Here is a 19436-nt window from a genome sequence, read left to right on the forward strand (position 1 = left end):
ATGGGGATGTCGGCGCTGTAAAGCACGTGGCTTTGAGCCGGACGGAACTCCCATGTAACAACAACGGCAAGCCAGACAGTACAGGTTTTTCACATGCGCCGAATTGTCCACATCAGCTCCTTCTTTCCCCGATAAAAAGTGGAGCCAGCTGTGTATAGCGGCTTGTTCTCTAGAGATGGTATTCACTGCTGAAAATGCTATGCCAAAGAAGCTCTGTTCTAATTCAAAAAGCCTATTTAAAAAAAATTGCGTTAAAGACATAAGGAAAAGCACCTAGTATATAGTCATGTGCTGTCGAGGAAGTCGCATCAAAATTACTTTCTGCTGGATTGTTCTTAAATGTCTACTTCGCATCAATACCCTGCAAAATAGTCGAGTACGTAATCTTCCCGACCCTCAATAACGCACTCAAAAGAAACAGGTTTTTGCACCGTTCCAAAGATGGATTTCGGAAGTCAAGCCGATGTTCAACGCCAAAAATTATCAGCAATTAACTGAATTATTTCCAGGATTGAGGGTTCGTTACTGGCTGAATCTTCCTAGACTACTTCCAAAAAATTTGATAAGGTTAATCACAGGCTTCTTAGTGTAAAACGCAATTAACTTAACATTTGTCCTGTAGTGCTGAACTGGGTTATTTATTTCTTCTCTAATCGCACCCAGTACGTCCCTGCTAACAAGTTTGAATCCCCTGAATTCATCGTTCTATCAAAACAACCTCACGGTCCGTCATGGCTGTATAACTTATTCATATCTCAATTATCGGCCTGCTCACTTATGTTTCTTGTTTCATTGGTGCTTTCATCAACGAGTGTGTAATTTATTGTAAAATAATGCTAATGGCGTTAAGTTACTTCAGAATAATTTAAATGATATCGTTAATTAGCGTTCTCTTTGAGAGATAGAGCTGAACGCTGCGAAATGAAAAATGGTTCGCATTTCTCGGTACCGACGAGCCTGTGCCAATTACGCTATTAACCATTCTCAGCTTGATTTCGTTCCAGATAACAAGTATTTAGAGATGCACATTGTGAATAACCTTTCTTGGAAGATTCATATTAGCTACGATACATCCTAAGACAATCGCATGCTTGGCTAGCTAAAACGAGTTTTCACGTGTGCTGTTTATACTGAAGAAACATTTTTATCCTATCTACGCCCAACCCCGTCTTTAGCACTCTTTTTCCTTTCTGGCCCTGGCCATATGTCAGTCACTAAAACTCTGGAGGATGTCCTTGTTCAGTTCGTTTTGTTCTCAGTAATTACCGCCGTACGGCAAGCGTCACTAACAAGAAACAAATCTAAATTTGTCTTCCCCGCTGTCCGTCGTAACATTTCTACTATCTGCCTTTTTCATAAAATCTATCATCATAACGACAAACTCAGACCACGCCTTTTCTCACAAGCCATTTACGTTTCTACACGTGTCGAACATGCTCACAAAGTTGTCAGACGTCTCCAAAACACGACGACATTTGCACATTCGTTTCTACCGAAACTATGCCCCAGTCAGTTTCACTGACAACCATCGCTTTCGCATTTCACGACCTAATGTCCTTAAATTTTTTTTAATTCGCTTCGTTTTTTTTAATGCGATAACATTAGATGCCGCCTCATCGGGAGAAAACACGTATGCGGTCACATAACACTCAGGACAGGAGGAAGCGACGTACCAGACAGGAAGTGACAACTGTACGTTTCGGTGTACCTTCACTGTTTCCACCCCTAGACACCTTCGGAGAAACAACTTACCACCCGCTATATGACCAGAAAAGTCTGGTTGTGCACTACTGAAATGGTCATTGCCTTGCGATGGCAGACACAGATTGCTCTTCCGACGAACTTGTCGTGACCAGTCATCAATTAATCTGGCCCAGCCACGGTGGGCAGTTTTGTAGTTGTGCAATAGGCCTAAATACAGCCCGTTTCGCCCTGTAAAACGAGATTACCCTCGGCGCTGTGACCCAACAAATTTTGGATATTTCGTCGAGTTACGAGCACTGGAGGGGTTTCTTTGCCCGCAAGCTTCTCGAAAAAAGAGCGATATAAGCAAAATATATTGTGCCATATCAGCTAAAACTGATATGGATGCTACTTACGGTGGGCTACACACCTCTTGATAATCAATGAGCCTAACAGCAACAGTTGAAAACTTAATTATTCAGTATTAGTCAACTAGCCTGCTGGCTACCACATCTTACCTGCATTGTGATGTACTACACCGCTGACAATGCTATGCCGAATAAAGCGCTGTTGTAACTCAAAGAGCCTATTTTGAATAAATGTAAATTCTTAGGTGAAACACCCTGTATATATACACCTGGCAGGTTGCCCAAGATCCTCTGGGCAGATGGGCAGCCTGCGACAAAGCAGGCTTCAGACAAACAATTGTACAGACGTGCAAACACAAAACGGCTGAATGCGGAGAATGGCCACTGCAAGTGCTATCGCACTGAAAGAGTGCTGTCGCACTAAAAGACAGGAACTGGAAGATAAGTTTAAGTGATTCTTATAGGGCGGTCGATAAATGTAGGTCAAAGACTAGTCAAGAACGCCGGAGCCGAAGTCCAGGTCACCGTGCAAAAACGAGGCTGAGGAGACCGGCCTTCCCAGGTCTTCGCGGCCTGTCTGACATGCAGGGCCAGCAGTTCAGCAGGGCTCCATTATACCACGCCCTGTCCCATTTTTTCTCTACGGAGATTCATACCCTGACAAATTTTATATTGTTTTGCTGTTAGGGTTAGCTTTTGCATAAATTTATCATAGAGCAGACATCCCATGTCTGTAACAGCTGGCACGTTGACATTACTTCGAGAAACATACCGGAAAAGACCGGTACTGCAAGCGTATTAAAAATTTATATATTTATGCTAGCAGACAGGAGCATTGACCACCTTTTAGTGCGAAGCAGTATTGGCCACTAACTCGCAGTTTCGCCGCGCTCATATTCCCACCGTGGTCGCACCTTACCACGTGACCAACCACGTGATTGGTCACGTGACCAACCGCTTGAAAAACCAGACAACCAGACTAACCTGGACTTGCAATCAAGATTAACCAAGGCTAACCAAGCTATGCTGCGTATATGCTACGTGCCGGTACGTATATGCGTATGCTACGTGCTTTCGCTACGTATATCCTGGCATAGCCGAGCTAAGCCACTGCCAATTTTTAAACAGTGCGTCGCTGGTGATGTACGCCGAGTATTACAAAATTAAGTAGGATTTTTTGTCCTCTCACAAAGAGAACAGGCGACAGGAACCACTCCAGTGCACTCTACATAGCTGCACAACCACCGCGGTCTCCAGCACCCTCGTCGACGTCATCATCATCACTGTAGTCATCGCTCACGTTATTATAATCAACATCATCAGAGGCTAGACCACTGCGGGGCAAGAGTCACGGACCTTCGATAATTCCTATTATGCACTCCAAACACAAATGTGCCTATATGGGCGTAAAAAGGGAGTAAGCTGTCCTCTAGCACCTTTTAAAAGGGTGCTGGAAGACAGCTTACTCTCTTTTTTTACTCCTTTCTGTTTAGAGTGTACCGGCCGTGCTCAAGCCTCTCCCAGCGCTTTTGAGCGTGCCATTACGTAATCGGCGATGCGTCTCTCCCGGCCCGCGAAAAATGAAACTTAGGGAGACTCGAAGTCCCGCAGCCGGCAGGGAGGAAATAAATCTCTGCTGCTGTAGGAGTGTCTTTGTGCCCCTTTCCTTCCCGAAGCAAGCGGGTCTGTCTATACGCTATATCTGAAAAATAGAGTGCCGGCGAGGTTCACTATTGCGCTTTCCGCGTTTCCTCCTTGCGTGTGCGTTACACGAGGCGGAGAAACGCAGGAAATTGTTCTCGTCGAAGTGGAGAAAGGAGTGGATGGCGCCACTAAGGCCAGAAAACGCGTCACGAAAATCGATGGAATAACGGGTGAAACGTGGCGTCGCGCTGCAAATCGCAGCACGCGCGGAGATAGATATTCTTGCTTGCTCCCTTTTCACGTGCCTATAACTTTTCTCTCTCTCCACCGTCTTTGGCCCACATTGAGCCACATTTTTCATTTCCTCTCCAGCCAGTTTCCACTTTTTATTATTTGCTTGCGCCTTCGTCCCGAACGTAAACTTTTCGTCGTCATAGGCTGGAAGCATCGACTTCGCGGAATCGCTTACGCTTTCTTGAAGGAAATATTCTCTGAAAGAGCGATCCTGTCTACGACTGCCATTCAAGCAGGTAATATTGCTCAGAGTTATCTGCGCTCGTTAGATTCGCACTCAGGGAGGGTTTGGCACAAAATCGCCGGCTCAAGTTAACTAAACGCAGCTTTTAGGCAATAATAGCCATCAACCCAGAGTGAGTCTAATTCAAAACAAAGGCACCTTCCGAATATCTCCACACATTTCTGTATATAGTGCCAGCCGATGTCACGTTTTTCAACGTGGTTTCCAGAGCTCGTCAAGACATGCTATCTCGCGTCTCTCCAGATTCCAATTTCCTTCGTACCCAATCTAATAGACTGCCGGCGGTCAGTCCTGAGCATTACAAGTTCTCGTGCGAATTAATTTGATTGAATTGAAAAGTATAGCGGTGGTGACCTCTGTTCTCGACTCTATTACGGCGTTTTGGGTCCGCGCGTCGGTCACGCCATTCACAATGTGCAAAACTTAGACCAGCTGAAATTTCTATAAGAAAGGTTAAGGCGCGAGCAACCGTCCCGCGTAAAAACAGGGCGGGTCGTTTCTGATGTAGAGAGTCGTGATTGGCAGTGGCTAAGGGAAGACAGATCCGTTGGCGCGATCGCAACCGATGACATTGACAGTGGGTCGGCGAAAGTTTTCTTCTTCATCATCATCATTAACCAGACTACGCCCACTGCGGGGCAAAGGCCTCCCCCATGTCTCTCCAATTAACACTACTTTGTGCCACTTTGCCCCACCCTACTACGCTTGCGTTCTTTTAGAATTCACTACGTTACTCTTAATCATATCCCGTCTTTGACCCATCGCTACGCCCCAGAGTAGTCGCCCAGAAAATCGGTAGGGCCGCCGCGGCAGCTGAGCGGTTATGGCGCATCGGCTGCTCTCCCGAAAGACGTGAGTTCAATCCCGGCCGCGGCGGTCAATTTCGATGGAGGCGAAATTCTAGAGGTTCGTGTACAGTGCGATGTCAGTGCACGTTAAAGAATCCCAGGTGGTATAAATTTCCGCAGCCCTTCACTCCGGCGTCTATCTTAGCCTGAGTCGTTTTGGGACGTTAAACCCCCATAAAACCATAAAACTAAGAAAATCTTGCTTGAAGCAACATCTCTCCCCCCCCCCCCCCCCCCCGCATTACTGCGATGTGTTGTCTCATCTATAAGGAACTCTCATTTTATAGTTCACACTCCCTTTGATTTGGATGAGTTACCAGTCTTCCTTTGTCTGCCGCTGGCTGCAGTCGTACGAATCGAAGTATTATGATAGAAAATGTTCAGCACCCTTTAAAAGACGTTTACGCCGCCATTGTAAATTAGAAACACTTTGTTCCTTTTTAGTTCCCCTGAGGAGTCATTAAGTTTTGATGCCTTGCTGGTTATCGACCTTCTCCCGGTACGATCAAGTGCTGCAGATTGTTGTCGGGAGATTGGAAAAATAAGGCGAGGTTAGCGCAGTGCTACAGATGTTACTTGTGTCGCCTCACCCCGCAGCTCTGCAATATTACTGCTTAAGAGCGAGATGACAGGCCAGTGTTCTGCATGGTGAATATGAAGCGTAAGGCACAATTAAGGCAAGGCACAGAAATAGTTAAAGACACACACTAACGCTAATTGTTACCTGAATGTTATTTCGAAGGCACACACAATATGTAGTCGAAGAAAGAGGTGGTAAAAGCCTGCGTGCTCACCGGAATTCGGTTTAGTCACGTCAGTCAATAAAACCGTAGTTACGAATTATGAACACCATAAAAGCGATAATAGCCGTGAGGTTTAAAGGGCCGCCACACAAACACAAAAAAAGTAAATCTGAATGTAGTGCCTAAAAATGGCCAAAGGGGGATATAAATCTTACAAGAACAAGGCGTTAGTAATAAAATTCTGCTTAATATAGGCAAAACATCGCTTTTATTGGGTTGATCAATCGTAACTCTTGTTTCATTCATACACATGGCTGCACTGTATTCCCGTCACCGGACAGTCGTCCGGTTCTTCAACTACATATTGTTTGAGCCACCAAAATAAAATTCACTTGATAGTCAACGCCTGTGTCTGAGTTTGTTTCTGTCCTTTTTATTGTACCTTACGCTGTATATTCGTCATGAACGCTCAATCGTGCCTCACTGTGTATGAATGCCGTCCGACTCAGTGGGCAGTTTCGTTGGAAAAAAAAAAATTTATTCGCGTAGTAACGACACGTATGTGTATCCTGAACGCCCACCTTTGGGAATCGAGTCGCCTTGATGCCGGTTGCATACTGTAGCTTCTGCCCGGCTGTAAAAGAATGTACTACTAGTTTAGTTTATTTTATGAGCGTTCAACGTCCCGAAGCGACTCGGGTTATGAGGGACGCCGTAGTGAAGGGCTCCATAAATTTTCGACCACCTGTGGTTCTTTAAACGTGCACTGAGATCGCACAGTACACGGGCCTCTAAAATTTGGCCCCCGTCGAAATGCAACCGCCGCGGCCGGGATGAAGCTACTACTATAAGCAACGCATTGTACGCTCGAACTGTTTATCCTCGAGCCTGAATACTATCCTGGTCACGATTTTCGGCCGAAAGCCGTGCGTTCGATTTTGCAAAGCTCTGCTGCATTCCTTTTGCCGCGGGCGTCGTCGTCGCTGCTTGACGGCCTCACACATCCCTCCTGGGATAAAACACCAAAGCTGCAAGCGTGCCACGTCACGTCTGGGAAGGGATTTAGACAAGACGAGTGCGGTGTTTTGTTCCTTGAGTAAGCTCTCTCGCGGCGTACGCTGCTTTTACTAACATCCTCTTCCATTCGAAGTCTTCATACATATCTGGTACTCACAACGTATCGCACTATGCTTTCGAAATGTCTTTGAGGTCGGGTGGATGGGGATACGTATCGTGAGGTGACGGGATGTCGACTGCTGCGTTGGCGTCTCACCCGGGTGTTCCCCGGGGTCTTTCGGCTGTCTGTTCGGCGGCTTTGGTGAAAGCGGAGGGTTTGTTTTGACAGCCCGCCTGCACTTCAGAGCTCACCCGGGCCCCCGCGACAGCTTTGTAGACGGGCAAGATTTACGCGCTTTTTGTTTTGTTTTTTGCCTCGGGGGGTTATCGTCAGTGGCTTAACACTTAGTGGCAGTTATCCTTCTATCATTCACTGAGTCGCGTGCACAGAATGCGTGTGTTATTGGCGACAGCGAAATTATGCCTCGCTTCTCACAGTCGCCAAGTTTTGCCATGGCGTGTGCATAAAACCACTTTAGAAATTGTTCTTTCACAATTTAACTGCCACCTGCCACGGAGGAAAGTTTGATCACTATCCGATGGGCAGGTTGTGATGGCGTCGCAAGGTCACGTGACCTAGGTGGCCCACCTGCCTCCAAGGTTGCTGTCTGGACACCACCTGTCAGAGTCATGCTTGTGATTTTTCGCTCAAAATGCCGACGCCGGGTTTTCTGCTTACCGGTGCCTTTAACGCTGCCGCGATAAAATCGCTTGCCGAACCAAAACATTGCCGCCGCGATAGCTCAGTGCTTACGGTGCTTGGCTGCTGGCCCGAAAGGCGCGGGTTCGATCCCGGCCGCGGCGGTCAAATTTCGACGGAGGCGAATGCTAGAGGCTGGTAGCCGCCGTGATGGCTGAGTGGCTACGGCGCTCGGCTGCTGGCCCGAAAGATGCGGGTTCGATTCCGGCCACAGCGGTCGAGTTTTGATGGAGGCGAAATTCTAGAGGCCCGTGTACTGTGCGATGTCAGTGCACATTAAAGAACCCCAGGTGGTCGAAATTTCCGGAGCCCTCCACTACGGCGTCTTTCATAGCCTGAGTCGCTTTGGGACGTTAGACCCCTATAAACATTAACCAGCTAGAGGCTCGTGTACTGTGCGATGTCAGTGCACGTTAACGACGATATTTCCGGAGCCCTTCACTACGGCGTTCCTCATAGCCTGAGTCGCTTTGAGACGTTAAACCCAATAATCCATAAACCAAGCTGAATAGAGATGTTGTAAATAACGTTTTACGGGACAGTGCGGACATCTTGTGTACCTTCTGTACGCCTGGAGTTGACGCCGATGTTGGTTGCTATGAGGTGCCGTTGTGATTACCTCGTCTTTCAGAATCAGTCTATCCAACAAGACGTGGCGAAGAATGAACAGTTCCAACACCTCGGCTAAATCTTGGTAGGGAATGCCTTCAGTACACACTTCCATCTCTTCTAAATAGGTATATCCACATTAACCTCGATTTCTTTTCTTTTTCACGTCGTGAAGTACATAATTTGTTTTTGAATAACATTGTTTAAGTTTCATTATGTATACATATTGCTGTTTCGTGTATTCTCCGGTGCTTCCTTGATGTGCTTGTTTTTTTAAAATTGTATAAACTCTTGTGTTGCCTCCCTGTCAATAATTAGGATTGTAGACTCGTCAAGCTGCCCAAGGGCAGCTTTTTTCTACGATTCCTCCATCTGTAGTGCTAGATGGGAAATAAACTTTGATTTGATTTGATTTGATTTGTCAGACATCAGCAGGAAAAAAACACCTACGCTGTCATGTTGAGATTGCGATAACATCATACAACAAAAACTCAACAGTGACGAGTTCCTTGTTCCGTGGCATCATGGCACTGCGAGGCAGGCACCTCGTGATCACATAAGGCTATTTTCCAATGGCCCGTCTTTGCTGTTAGACTCCGTTATCGTTGACTTTCGAAGGACCTTCTTTAGAAAACTTTTATCCACCGCATGACGCTCAAGCGTCTGCGCACTCTTCGCTATGCATAAAAACCCGAACAGCACAGGTAATCGGCCCAATTAGTATTAAAAATGTATTGGCAAATGTTGGTCCTACAAAGGACCAGTGTAAAACCGTCGAATTGCAATGTTGGGCCGATTTCTTGTGCTGTGTGGAAGGAAAGAAGTCGTGATACGGTGTAATTAAGTTGTCTTATGCATAGATCTATAAATTATAAAAACTGCAGAAATTATCAAGATAACAAAAGGCTACGTTTCCCGGCCTGTAATTAAGAGATAGGTCAAGGGTTGCCTTCGGTGTTATCCTTTTTTTTTGCCGCTTGATCAGTGATTCGTTAACGAAAGCTCAATGCAGAAATTCAGGGCTAACATTGTTATGCCCCGAAGGAAAGCGTATCGCAACGGAATAGCGTTTGTGAGCTTATTATCGGCCTTTTGTGCAAGCGCCGCGAAAAATGTCGCCTGCCTTAAAGTGCGATGAAATGAAGTTACCTTCTTTAGATCACTTATTGCCTTAGCTGGCCTCCTCTCCTCCTGTTCTCTACCCCCCCCCCCCCCCCACTCCTCACCACCTGCCCCCTTTGCTCCTATTTTTGCTGTCAGCCTTGATTGTTTTCTGACTGAAAAACATGCGCCGCTATTCGAATAAAAGTTTTATCACGCACGACTTCATAAACTATTTCGGCAAAACTTACAGGTTCCTCGACAGTCTCGAATGATTTTTTCACATTCGAGAATGCTTTACTGAGCAAATATTACAGACAAATCAGTTCTCGGCATTGTCATCTTTTTCTGAGGTGTTATAATATATTCCATTTATTTCCATCAAAGATGGGGGAGGCGAGGCAAAAAGCTGCGATAGCAGCTTGACAAGTCCTCGTCCCCTACAAAGCAGCAGCAGTACACGCCGACAACCCGACATATCTTTCATCGAAGAAAAACATAATAATACATAATAAAGTACAGAATGCACTACTCGTACATGCAAAACATAATAATAAATAATAAAGTATGGGATGTACTGCTCGTACAAAAAGTGAATACAAGTTTCTAAGTGGGAGGAAGATTAGATACTAATATCTAAGAAAAATGTAATGGTAAAAATGAGCGCACAAATGTAATACAGCAACATAAAGGCGACATTGTTTGATAGTTCATAACAAAGAAAGCATTCACAAATGTATGCATTCATGACAACTGAATTAGGCAAAGCTTAAGTATAAGTAAAAAATATATAGGACACACAAAGGTAACATTACAGGAATAAATATTTCAGTTCATGTGGCTTAAGATCAAGAATATGAATGTTATCCTTTAGGTATGTGTTTAGTATATTAGGAATTCGATATTTTAGTGTCTGAAATCCATAATTAGTCCGGAAGGAATGCACTTTCCAAAACTCGAGATTGCGTGTGGGGTAGCGTGATGGACCTTTTATGGCTAATTCGGCAAACCTTATTAAACTATTGCATTTAGCTTTCTTTTCCCTGATAAGCCCAAGGCACAGGTGATAATTGTACATGTTTTCAAAACGTATTATGCCAAGGTTTTGCATTACAGAGTATATATCACAATCGTATTGAGAGCGTGTAATAATTCTATATGAAATGTTTTTTTGACGATGACATCACAAAACTGTGAATGAAAGGATGACTTTTTTTCCCGGAAAAAGACATTTGTACCTTAAGTGAATTATATTGTCACGTAGTGGTGACGGCAGTCGAAGCAGCGATAAAGACGGACGAAAGGGTATTCTAAAGGAAAAGTGTTTATTGGGCTGACTTGCACCCAAAATGGACTGAATCACTCGGCGGCGGCGAAGCGACAAGCGTGCTCGGCGGTCGTCGAACAGAATGCCCGCCGCTGTCGGCCGTGCTCAATTTAAAGCTGATAGCGAACTTTCGAGATAAAGAGCGCAAAGTTACTAGAACATTCCGGAACAACGTAGAATAAGCTCTGCCTGGCTGCGATCAATCGAGATAAATCTAGTCGCGTCTTGCGTAGCAAACAAAGCGATAAAGTGATGTGGCGGCAGATTTGAAAAACGAACACACTTCAAATATTCGCGGCATCATTTCTATCTCTTGCGAAAGCTGATTGAAATAAGATGAGCGTGAAATTTTTAAACGAGCCAGTAGACATGGGACGGTTTTTGCGTGCAGAAGGAACTTGTTCAGTTTCTAAAATGTCAAGATAACGGGTTCCTGATGATAACACGATTTTACTTCTATGGTCGCATTGAAATCATTTAAACTACATGCCTGACAGAATTTTCACATTACTCCGTTGTGCTAGACTCTTACTTTGTAAGTAAATCACTCAAAAGCGACAGACCGGAATTCGACGGTACTCTAGATGCCTATCATGCTGAGTTTTTGTTATTCTAAGCACAATGCAGTAATTATGCTTCGGAAATATATTTTAGCTTATGAGGTTTTCTGCAGACGAGGTACTACTAAATGAAGGTGTGTAGGGCAATGTTCGCACGTAAAATTTGATATGACGTGTCGCATTTGAGAGGAAAAAAAATGAGGCAAACCTGAAAGGGATAACCAAAGTAATTACTGACGCTTCTGTGCCATTGACCCACTTGCTTGCCGAACTAACTCTCCCGTCTACGCAAACAGCTCCTCAGTGTTGTGTTGAGCAGACGAAAATTTGCCATGTTATTGGGTTCCGCCTTGCAATGTATGTGAGCATTTTTACACAATAGAAATTATGCGAAAATTAAAAAAAAGTACTCACACAAAGCCGCTGTGACTAGATATTGTTTGGAAAATATCCTATGCCCCCGGTATCACAAGCCCTCATCGGATATCCCTTAATTCCCACCTTAATGCAATCTGCCTCTCGCAATCTCGCACCGTAAAATATCCGCAGTCTTTTTTCAATACAACAGCCAACGACTGGAATGGCCTTCCATGCCAAGTGGCGACCATCGTAAAGCCGCTCACTTCAAATCTGCCGTTAAAGATATTCTATATCCGAAATAAAACGTTGGAGGAGTTCTATGGTGCGCTCATGAGTTGACGCAATAGCGTACGCCGTTTAGTGCGTCACCTGATGCTGATGAAACTGTTTAGATTTTTTTTTCAAGATTTCATTATTAGGACGACGATATACACCAATACTTAGAATCAGCAAACATTGGCTTTCCATTCTGAACAGTTTGAAAACTTTGAACGCATTTTTCATTTTTTTTTCAATTATTTTCATTAATTAATAGATCAAATATAGACTCTAAGTTTTCTAATTCTAATCTTGAAATATCGGCTTTTCATTCTGAGCATTTTGACACTTTTGAACCCCCTTCAAATTTTTTTCGCTTCTTTTATAATTAATTAGTTACAATTTCATAAACTCATCCTCTCCTATCATACAGCAATCAATCATCTATCACTACGACCACAAATTAGCATAATACGATTTTGTTACACAGCCCCAGATTATTTCGACACGCGGTGCCGACTACTACTAAGCCGACGGCTTTTCGACCGTACGAGCTGTATACCCTGTCGCGTAATGCCATTTTGTCAGCCCAGCTCGCGGTGGCTCAGTGGTTATGGCGCTCGGCTACTGATCCGGTGTTCCCGGGTTCGAACCCGACCGTGGCGGCTGCGTTTTTATGGAGGAAAAACGCTAAGGCGTCCGTGTGCTATGCGATGTCAGTGCACGTTAAAGATCCCCAGGTGGTCGAAATTATTCCGGATCCCTCCACTGCGGCACCTCTTTCTTCCTTCTTTCACTCCCTCCTTTATCCCTTCCCTTACGGCGCGGTTCAGGTGTCCAACGATCCAACGATACTGCGGCTTTTCCTTTCCCCCAAAACTAATTATTATAATCATTATTATTATTATTACCCGCCCCTTATGTACTGTCCCTTGTGCGTATTTTAGGAATAAGACAATAAAGAATTTAAATGAATAAATAAATAAGAGTAAATTCTTCCCGGATGTCGTGGATTCACGGGGTAGTTTATCTCCCACTTCGTGCATGTTTTGGTGCGTTGCTAAGCAGCGCCTAGAGTGGCGCATGTTCTCTGCGGTGTCGTGACGTCAATCAATAAGTGTATTCGGTTAGCAAGTAACATTAGGCACGCCACCGCGTGACATTAAATTCGGGTAATTGTATTCGTGTGGTGCGCTCTCGCCGAGCACTGTCTTATCTGCATATCGCTGTTCGCTTCCATGCGCTACAATCATTAAACTATCTCATGATTATATCAATGTATAGTGTCTGTTCTGGGGGGAAGAAAACAGATCGAATGTTTTGCAGCGATGATTAAGCAATTTAACTCCCCACTTCCACACGACCAAGAGCGCATTGCGTTCTAGCATTCGCAACAAGTACAGGTATGTTTTCTTGATCGACGCGTCATCTCGAAACTTCTGTGCGCCTCATTGCAGGCTTAATCAAGCCTTTTTATATTTCTGGTCGCTTTTTCAAAACCGCGTATCGCGGTAAATGTCATTAATATTAGGATGGGGCTTCCGTGATGATTAGTGAGCTTATTTCTAGAACATCCTTGAGAGGGTGGACTATGGCCGTTGTAGTGTGTCTTTATGTCGTCATACATGCCACACCACAAACTTACATTGGTAGTCTGTGAAACAAACAAGAGTAGAGTTGGGGGCTAGTTGGTGGCTCATGCTTCTTAAAACACAGCAAAAAACATGGTCGCACACAGAAGGGACACACAGAGCGGTGGAATTCAACTGCGTTTATTCTTGGAATTTACATGTATATATATACCGGGTACTTCAACGAAGACTTACAAAAATTTTTAAAATAGGCTTTTTGGGGTAAAAATATGTCTTGTGGCAAAGTATTACCAGTGTTGGTGGAGACCAGGAAACCGGTGAAACGTCTGAAGTAGAAAGCTGGTTACTAATTTTTAAAAATTTGCTTTTTAACTAGTCGAGTTAGGCGCCTACTTGCAATTAGAGATCTGTAGCTGGTCGTTACTAATAGCCATATCAGTTTTTATAATTCCGAAAACGCGATTACCTGCGGCGCTGTGGATCGCCGAAATTTACCTTTTTCGGCTCATTACGTGCCCTGGAGGGGTTGCTTTGCCTACATGCTTTCGAAAGCGCGTGTATATTCGCGCGATGCAGCCAAATTTGTTCATCCACAGCGGCTAGGGTAATATCGATTTCGCGAAATTCTAAAAATTGATCTGGCTATTACTAACCACTGGCTACAGATATCTAATTGCAAATAGGCACCTAACTCTACTAGCTAACAAGTTAATTATTACAAATCTGTTGAGCCGCCGCGGTGGCTGAGTGGTTGTGGCGCTCGGCTGCCGGCCCGAAAGACGCGGGTCCGATCCCGGCCGCGGCAGTAGAATTTCGATGGAGGCGAAATTCTAGAGGCCCGTGTACTGTGCGATGTCAGTGCACGTTAAAGAACCCCAGGTGGTCGAAATTTCCGGAGCCCTTCACTACGGCGTTTCTCATAGCCTGAGTTGCTTTGGGACGTTAAACCCCTATAAACCTAAACCTAACCTAAACCTAAACAAATTTGTTAATCAGTTTACTTCTTAAGACGATTCACCAGTTTTCCAGTGTCCGCCAACACTGGTAATACTATGCATACAAACAAATATATTTACCCCAAACAAGGCTATTTTTGAAAATTTTCGAAAAGTGTTCGCTGAAAGACCCGGTATACATGATTTGATGCGCGAGAGGTGGCGAATAGATACAATCCGCAAGAAAAAATGAAAAATGCTAATCAGGGTTCGCGCGTTTTCCCAAGTAAGCCTTGGCATTGTATCTGTTCGCCATATCTCGCGCATGAAGGCATGTGTACATATACAAGCAAATTTCAAGAAAACACAGTTCAATGCGAGCGCTGCATGCGTCCTTTCTGTCGGCGTACGTGTCATTTGCGCTGTTTTAAGAAGTGCGGAACAAAGCACGCGCGCAGTTTAACTCTATGACTGTCGTGCATATTCAATGGGTGTTCTTTACAAAACTTGAAAGCTGTTCGGTAATTTCTTCCGCGCGAGGCCTTCATGAGTCGAGAGTTGAAAATGAAGCACATGTCATTACTTTCTGCTGGGTTCCAAGAGAATGCTTGGCGCTCGGCCTTGGGTTTCAGGCTGGTTTTCGGTACTTGGCATTTTGAGTTTACAACCTTTAATGGCACAACCTTTAATATAATGGCACAACCTTTAATGGCACAACCTTTAATATAACGGTTATTAAGAAACAAAATTCTTTTTTTGGCAAGCAGCAGCTCGATTTGTTTAGTTGCTGGGAAAATACTCCTTTGTGTGTGAAGCTTTCTTTTTCCGCTGGCTTCCTTCGTGTTGTCGAGGTCGGCTAGGAGGCGACCATGGCCACATTTATTAGAAGGCTTGCCGTAGAGAGCGGCGGAGCGGCGGCTGCAGCCTCCGACTGAGGCCAAGGTCCGTTCTTACTAGCACGTGCTAGCCGCATACACTTCCTCATCTTCAACACTTGGCCGGCGCTGGCCGCGCGGGTCGCTGCAATGTTTTTTTTTTATTCGAGAAGTGTGCCATGAGGCATAAGTTGAAAAAAATGAAGAGGGGAAGGAATGCACGGGATTGAAAGTTAAAAGAAGGAGTGAAGAACCGTTGCGCTGAGGTAGTCGCAGAGGTTGCTGATGAAGCGATTGTTCGTAGTCCACTTCACGAAGTCACTTTCGCGGTTCCACCGCAGGCCCACCTCCCTGAGGAGCCGTTTTCTGATAGCAGCCGTCGCTGGGCACGTCCACAACAAGTGCCGCACATCACAAATGTCCGGTGCAGCGCTACAGTGAGGGCACCTGTCAGGTGCTGGCAGATCTTTGGCACGCCACTGATGACGGACAGATGGTGTCAGAGCCGCCCCTGCCCGAATCCGGCGCACGGATACCTCCTCCTGCCGAGTAAGACTACGGGGGAGAGGGTGCGAACACGGAGGAATTAGAGCGCGTGTTCGCTGGCGCAGAACTTCGGAATCGGAAACGTCGCTGCAATGTACTTCGCTGCATCCGCAAAAAGCAGCGGCACTGAATTTGTGCATATGCTATACAACGCGCTCTCGCCAACAACGGACAAGAGGCAACAATAAAATGACACAACCGCCCTGCATATTCTGAAGAAGAAAAGGAAATTAAGGGAAATATTTCGAAGGGAATTGCCGCGGAACCTACAGAGGCAGCCTGGATAATAGCTCTGCTGTGTCTCGCTGGTCGCCCCCTTTTGACTTCTTAGCACCTACGGGCGTTCTGTGCCGCGCATGTATACAGTCTGGCCCGCTTATTAACAGTCGCAGATGAAACGAACGCTCGCTTATTGCGAAATTTTCTGGTGCTACCTTCAAAATACGCATGAGGGCAATGACAATTCTCAGATACAACGAACAACTGTAGCCACACAACTCGGTATAGCGAATGAGGAGGCGTCGTAAACTCGGCGCCGAAGTTGAGAAACTCGCGCTGCTAGCAAGCGCGGATACCGAGGAGCGTCTCTCAGGCCCCGCGACACCATCGCGGAAAGTTGAAAGGCGGCATTGCAACTGTAGGTAACCACCGGCCATGCATGCGCCGACTGTCTACAAGGTGGATTGTTGCTTGCAAGTGCACCGATTGGTCACAACATTGGAAGCAGAAGCTACTTCGCGTGGTATGTATAGTTGATCAAGTACCGGCAGCGATTAGAGTTGTTTGAATGCCTTGCTGGTTACGCTGTAATATGTGCCGCCTGTTGTGTTGCTAGCAAGTATACTGTACAGTACGGAAAGAACCATATCGCAGACAGCAATACTGATACATTCTGTGTGCACGTGCGCTCCTCTGCTTTGTCGATGCATGTACTCAGGATTGATAGATGGCGCTGTCGAAAATAGACGCGATGAGACGCTTATTCCTTGGAAAGCGTAGTGTTTTTTAGTATAACTGGCTAAACGTTGACTCGTTTGACTGTGTTTGTGCGAGGACAACGTCGGAGAGCCGAGCTTTGTTGTAGCCTCAGTACGCAACGCACAAGCGCTCCACAACCACTAGAAATCTGATTAATGTGGCTGACCTGCCACCACCAGCTGTCGCGGACGCTTCAGACCCGATTAGTTTTATCCCGTCACTAAAGCAGATTTTTATCAGTAAGGGTCACGGCAAGTAGAGCATGACCGGCCTGGAGAGCCTGCAAAACACCGCAGTGGATTCTGCTTTCAAGAAACAGACGCGCATGAAGCCGTTTTTTACGAAATTAATGCCAGCTTTCGTGGACTTGGTAATTTTGGCTGTATTAGGGGCAGTCCACTTACTACGAACATCAGATACAATGAACGCGATCGGCGGGACCATCAGGTTCGTTTTAAGTGGGCTCGACTGTACGCATTTAGCTTACAGGAAGTGTGATCTGTGTTGAGTCGTCAGTCGATGGCTAGCACGCGACCACCGTTTTTCCACGGGTCGCCGTCGCATGGATTTGGACGGTGAGATCGAAGGCCGTGGCTGTCACCACTAGTTCGAGACAAAAAACAAAAGAAAAGCTTGGTTCGCGGAGAAACGTCGTCGTTGGCAAAATATTGACCGTCTCTTGGCTGCCCAGACCCATCTTTCTCCCTCCCGGTCCTTCTCTTACCTGCGGGCGTCGTGCACCGGAGGTTAGGGACACTTCGCCTCGTAGCTTGGGCCAGCCAACTTGGCTTTTGTTTGCATTATCTGCGCTGGTAGCCTGCCTCTTTTACTGTTGCTGCTTTACAGCGGAAGCTCTAATAGATACACTAATCGTGGAGATGCCTACGGTCATCCCCGTATTTTAAGGCGAAAGCCTCAAATGCCGTCATCAAAAAACTGAAATATATAAAATACAAAAATAAATCAGAATAAAAAGAAGCATAAAAGCGAATAAAAATAAAAGTAAGAAAGAATAACAATAAATAACAACGGAAAAAAATTAAATATACAATGCGAACTTCCATCGTGGAAAAACCCGCGTTCTAGAAAGTTCTATGCTTTCGCATTCCTGCACGTAAGCAGACTTAAGTGCCCTCAGAAATTTTTTAACCCCACCATCATGCGACCGTCACGAATATACGATCACGTGACCATAACGACATCACGGGCCGTCACGTGGCAAGCACTGCCCACGGGAGGAGGGACAAGCACGCGACCCTGCACCCATGGCGATCGTTGTGGTAACCCAGGTTGTCACAAAGTCGATTGGTCTCGGACCTTGCTGTTGGTTTTCAGCCACAAGGAAAACGCAGGGGAACTCAAGAGCAACAGTTGCCGCCGAGTTTAGACGCTACGCAGCATAGCGCAAATATTTGGCAATCTTTTGCTTTGTCTCCTAAAGTGTGGACATTTAGCGTGCGGCGAGACCGTCGTCTTGTCGGCCTCACATCCTGTGGTCGCTGTCGCTAATTAAGTTAATATAGGAAGAGTGGTTGCTGGAAATCCGGATATCCCAGAGTAATGCCTCTGCAGATAACGCTGCAGCAAAGCTACGCTAATGCTACAAACGAACAAACAGGTGCCTTAGTAGTAGAGATCTCCCGCAAGAGCAGGTAACTGCAACTATACAAGTTTTTTGTTCCTTTTTGTTTTAATTTCTTTCTCCTTCTCCATGCATCTGCTTCTTAGGCACTAAAGTTTCGGGTAGCAACCAGCTCGCAGCCTCTGAATCCGTCGACACCTCCAAACACAAAATTTAGCTTGCTTAAGCCTTATTAGAAATAAAGGGATATTATTGTTCACCTCGGTGCTTGATTTCTAGTAATTTCCTCGTATGTATAAAAATATGCCGCCGTCAAAACCTGTTATAATGCTCGCTGTTTTTTCTACACAGCTAATTGAACAGCAGAAGGCAAAATTTTCTCCATTCCAAATTCTCGTATAACTTATAAGTGATTTTCCTAGAGAAAATTTACATCATATGTTTAACCAAAGCGCTTAACACCAGCAGCAAGGCATCTGATGTATGTTCAGTAGAAAATTGCGGTATATATAAAAAGAGGAAAGGCGATGGAAGTGGCATTCATTATACAAAGCAAATATTGCCAACTGAGCGTTATGGCTTTAAAAGACTCTTTGAATGCCCATTTGTATATTTATTGTTGGAGCTCGTTGCGATAAGCCCAACAGAGCTGTTTACACGCTTAATTGGAAAACGTGAAACAACTGAGTATTTCTGCTATAATGCGTTCATATTTTATTCTTTTACTGCACTGTCAAAGATTTTCTACAGCGTCGTTTAACTGAAACGAATAACACGTTGGACAGTAGTTTATCCTTGCTTCCATCTCACATTACCTGCGGCAAGATATCTGTTTTGAAAACGCATTAGCGTCGCCCTGTGAAGAAATTAATAATCCCTCTCAAGACACTTGTGGGAGCGAAACACAGTACACGTTTTTTTGTCGTTTATAATCACAACCAATAATTATTATGAAAGAATGTCATTCATGCATGAATCTGTTACCTCGTTGAGCAAGTGATATACCTTGACTGTATGCCGTACACATACCAAACGACCGTGTAACGACTTTCTGTCCTTAGGGGTGAGCTAGA

The sequence above is a fragment of the Amblyomma americanum genome, chromosome 11, assembly GCF_052857255.1.
Source record: "Amblyomma americanum isolate KBUSLIRL-KWMA chromosome 11, ASM5285725v1, whole genome shotgun sequence".
Taxonomy (NCBI): domain Eukaryota; kingdom Metazoa; phylum Arthropoda; class Arachnida; order Ixodida; family Ixodidae; genus Amblyomma; species Amblyomma americanum.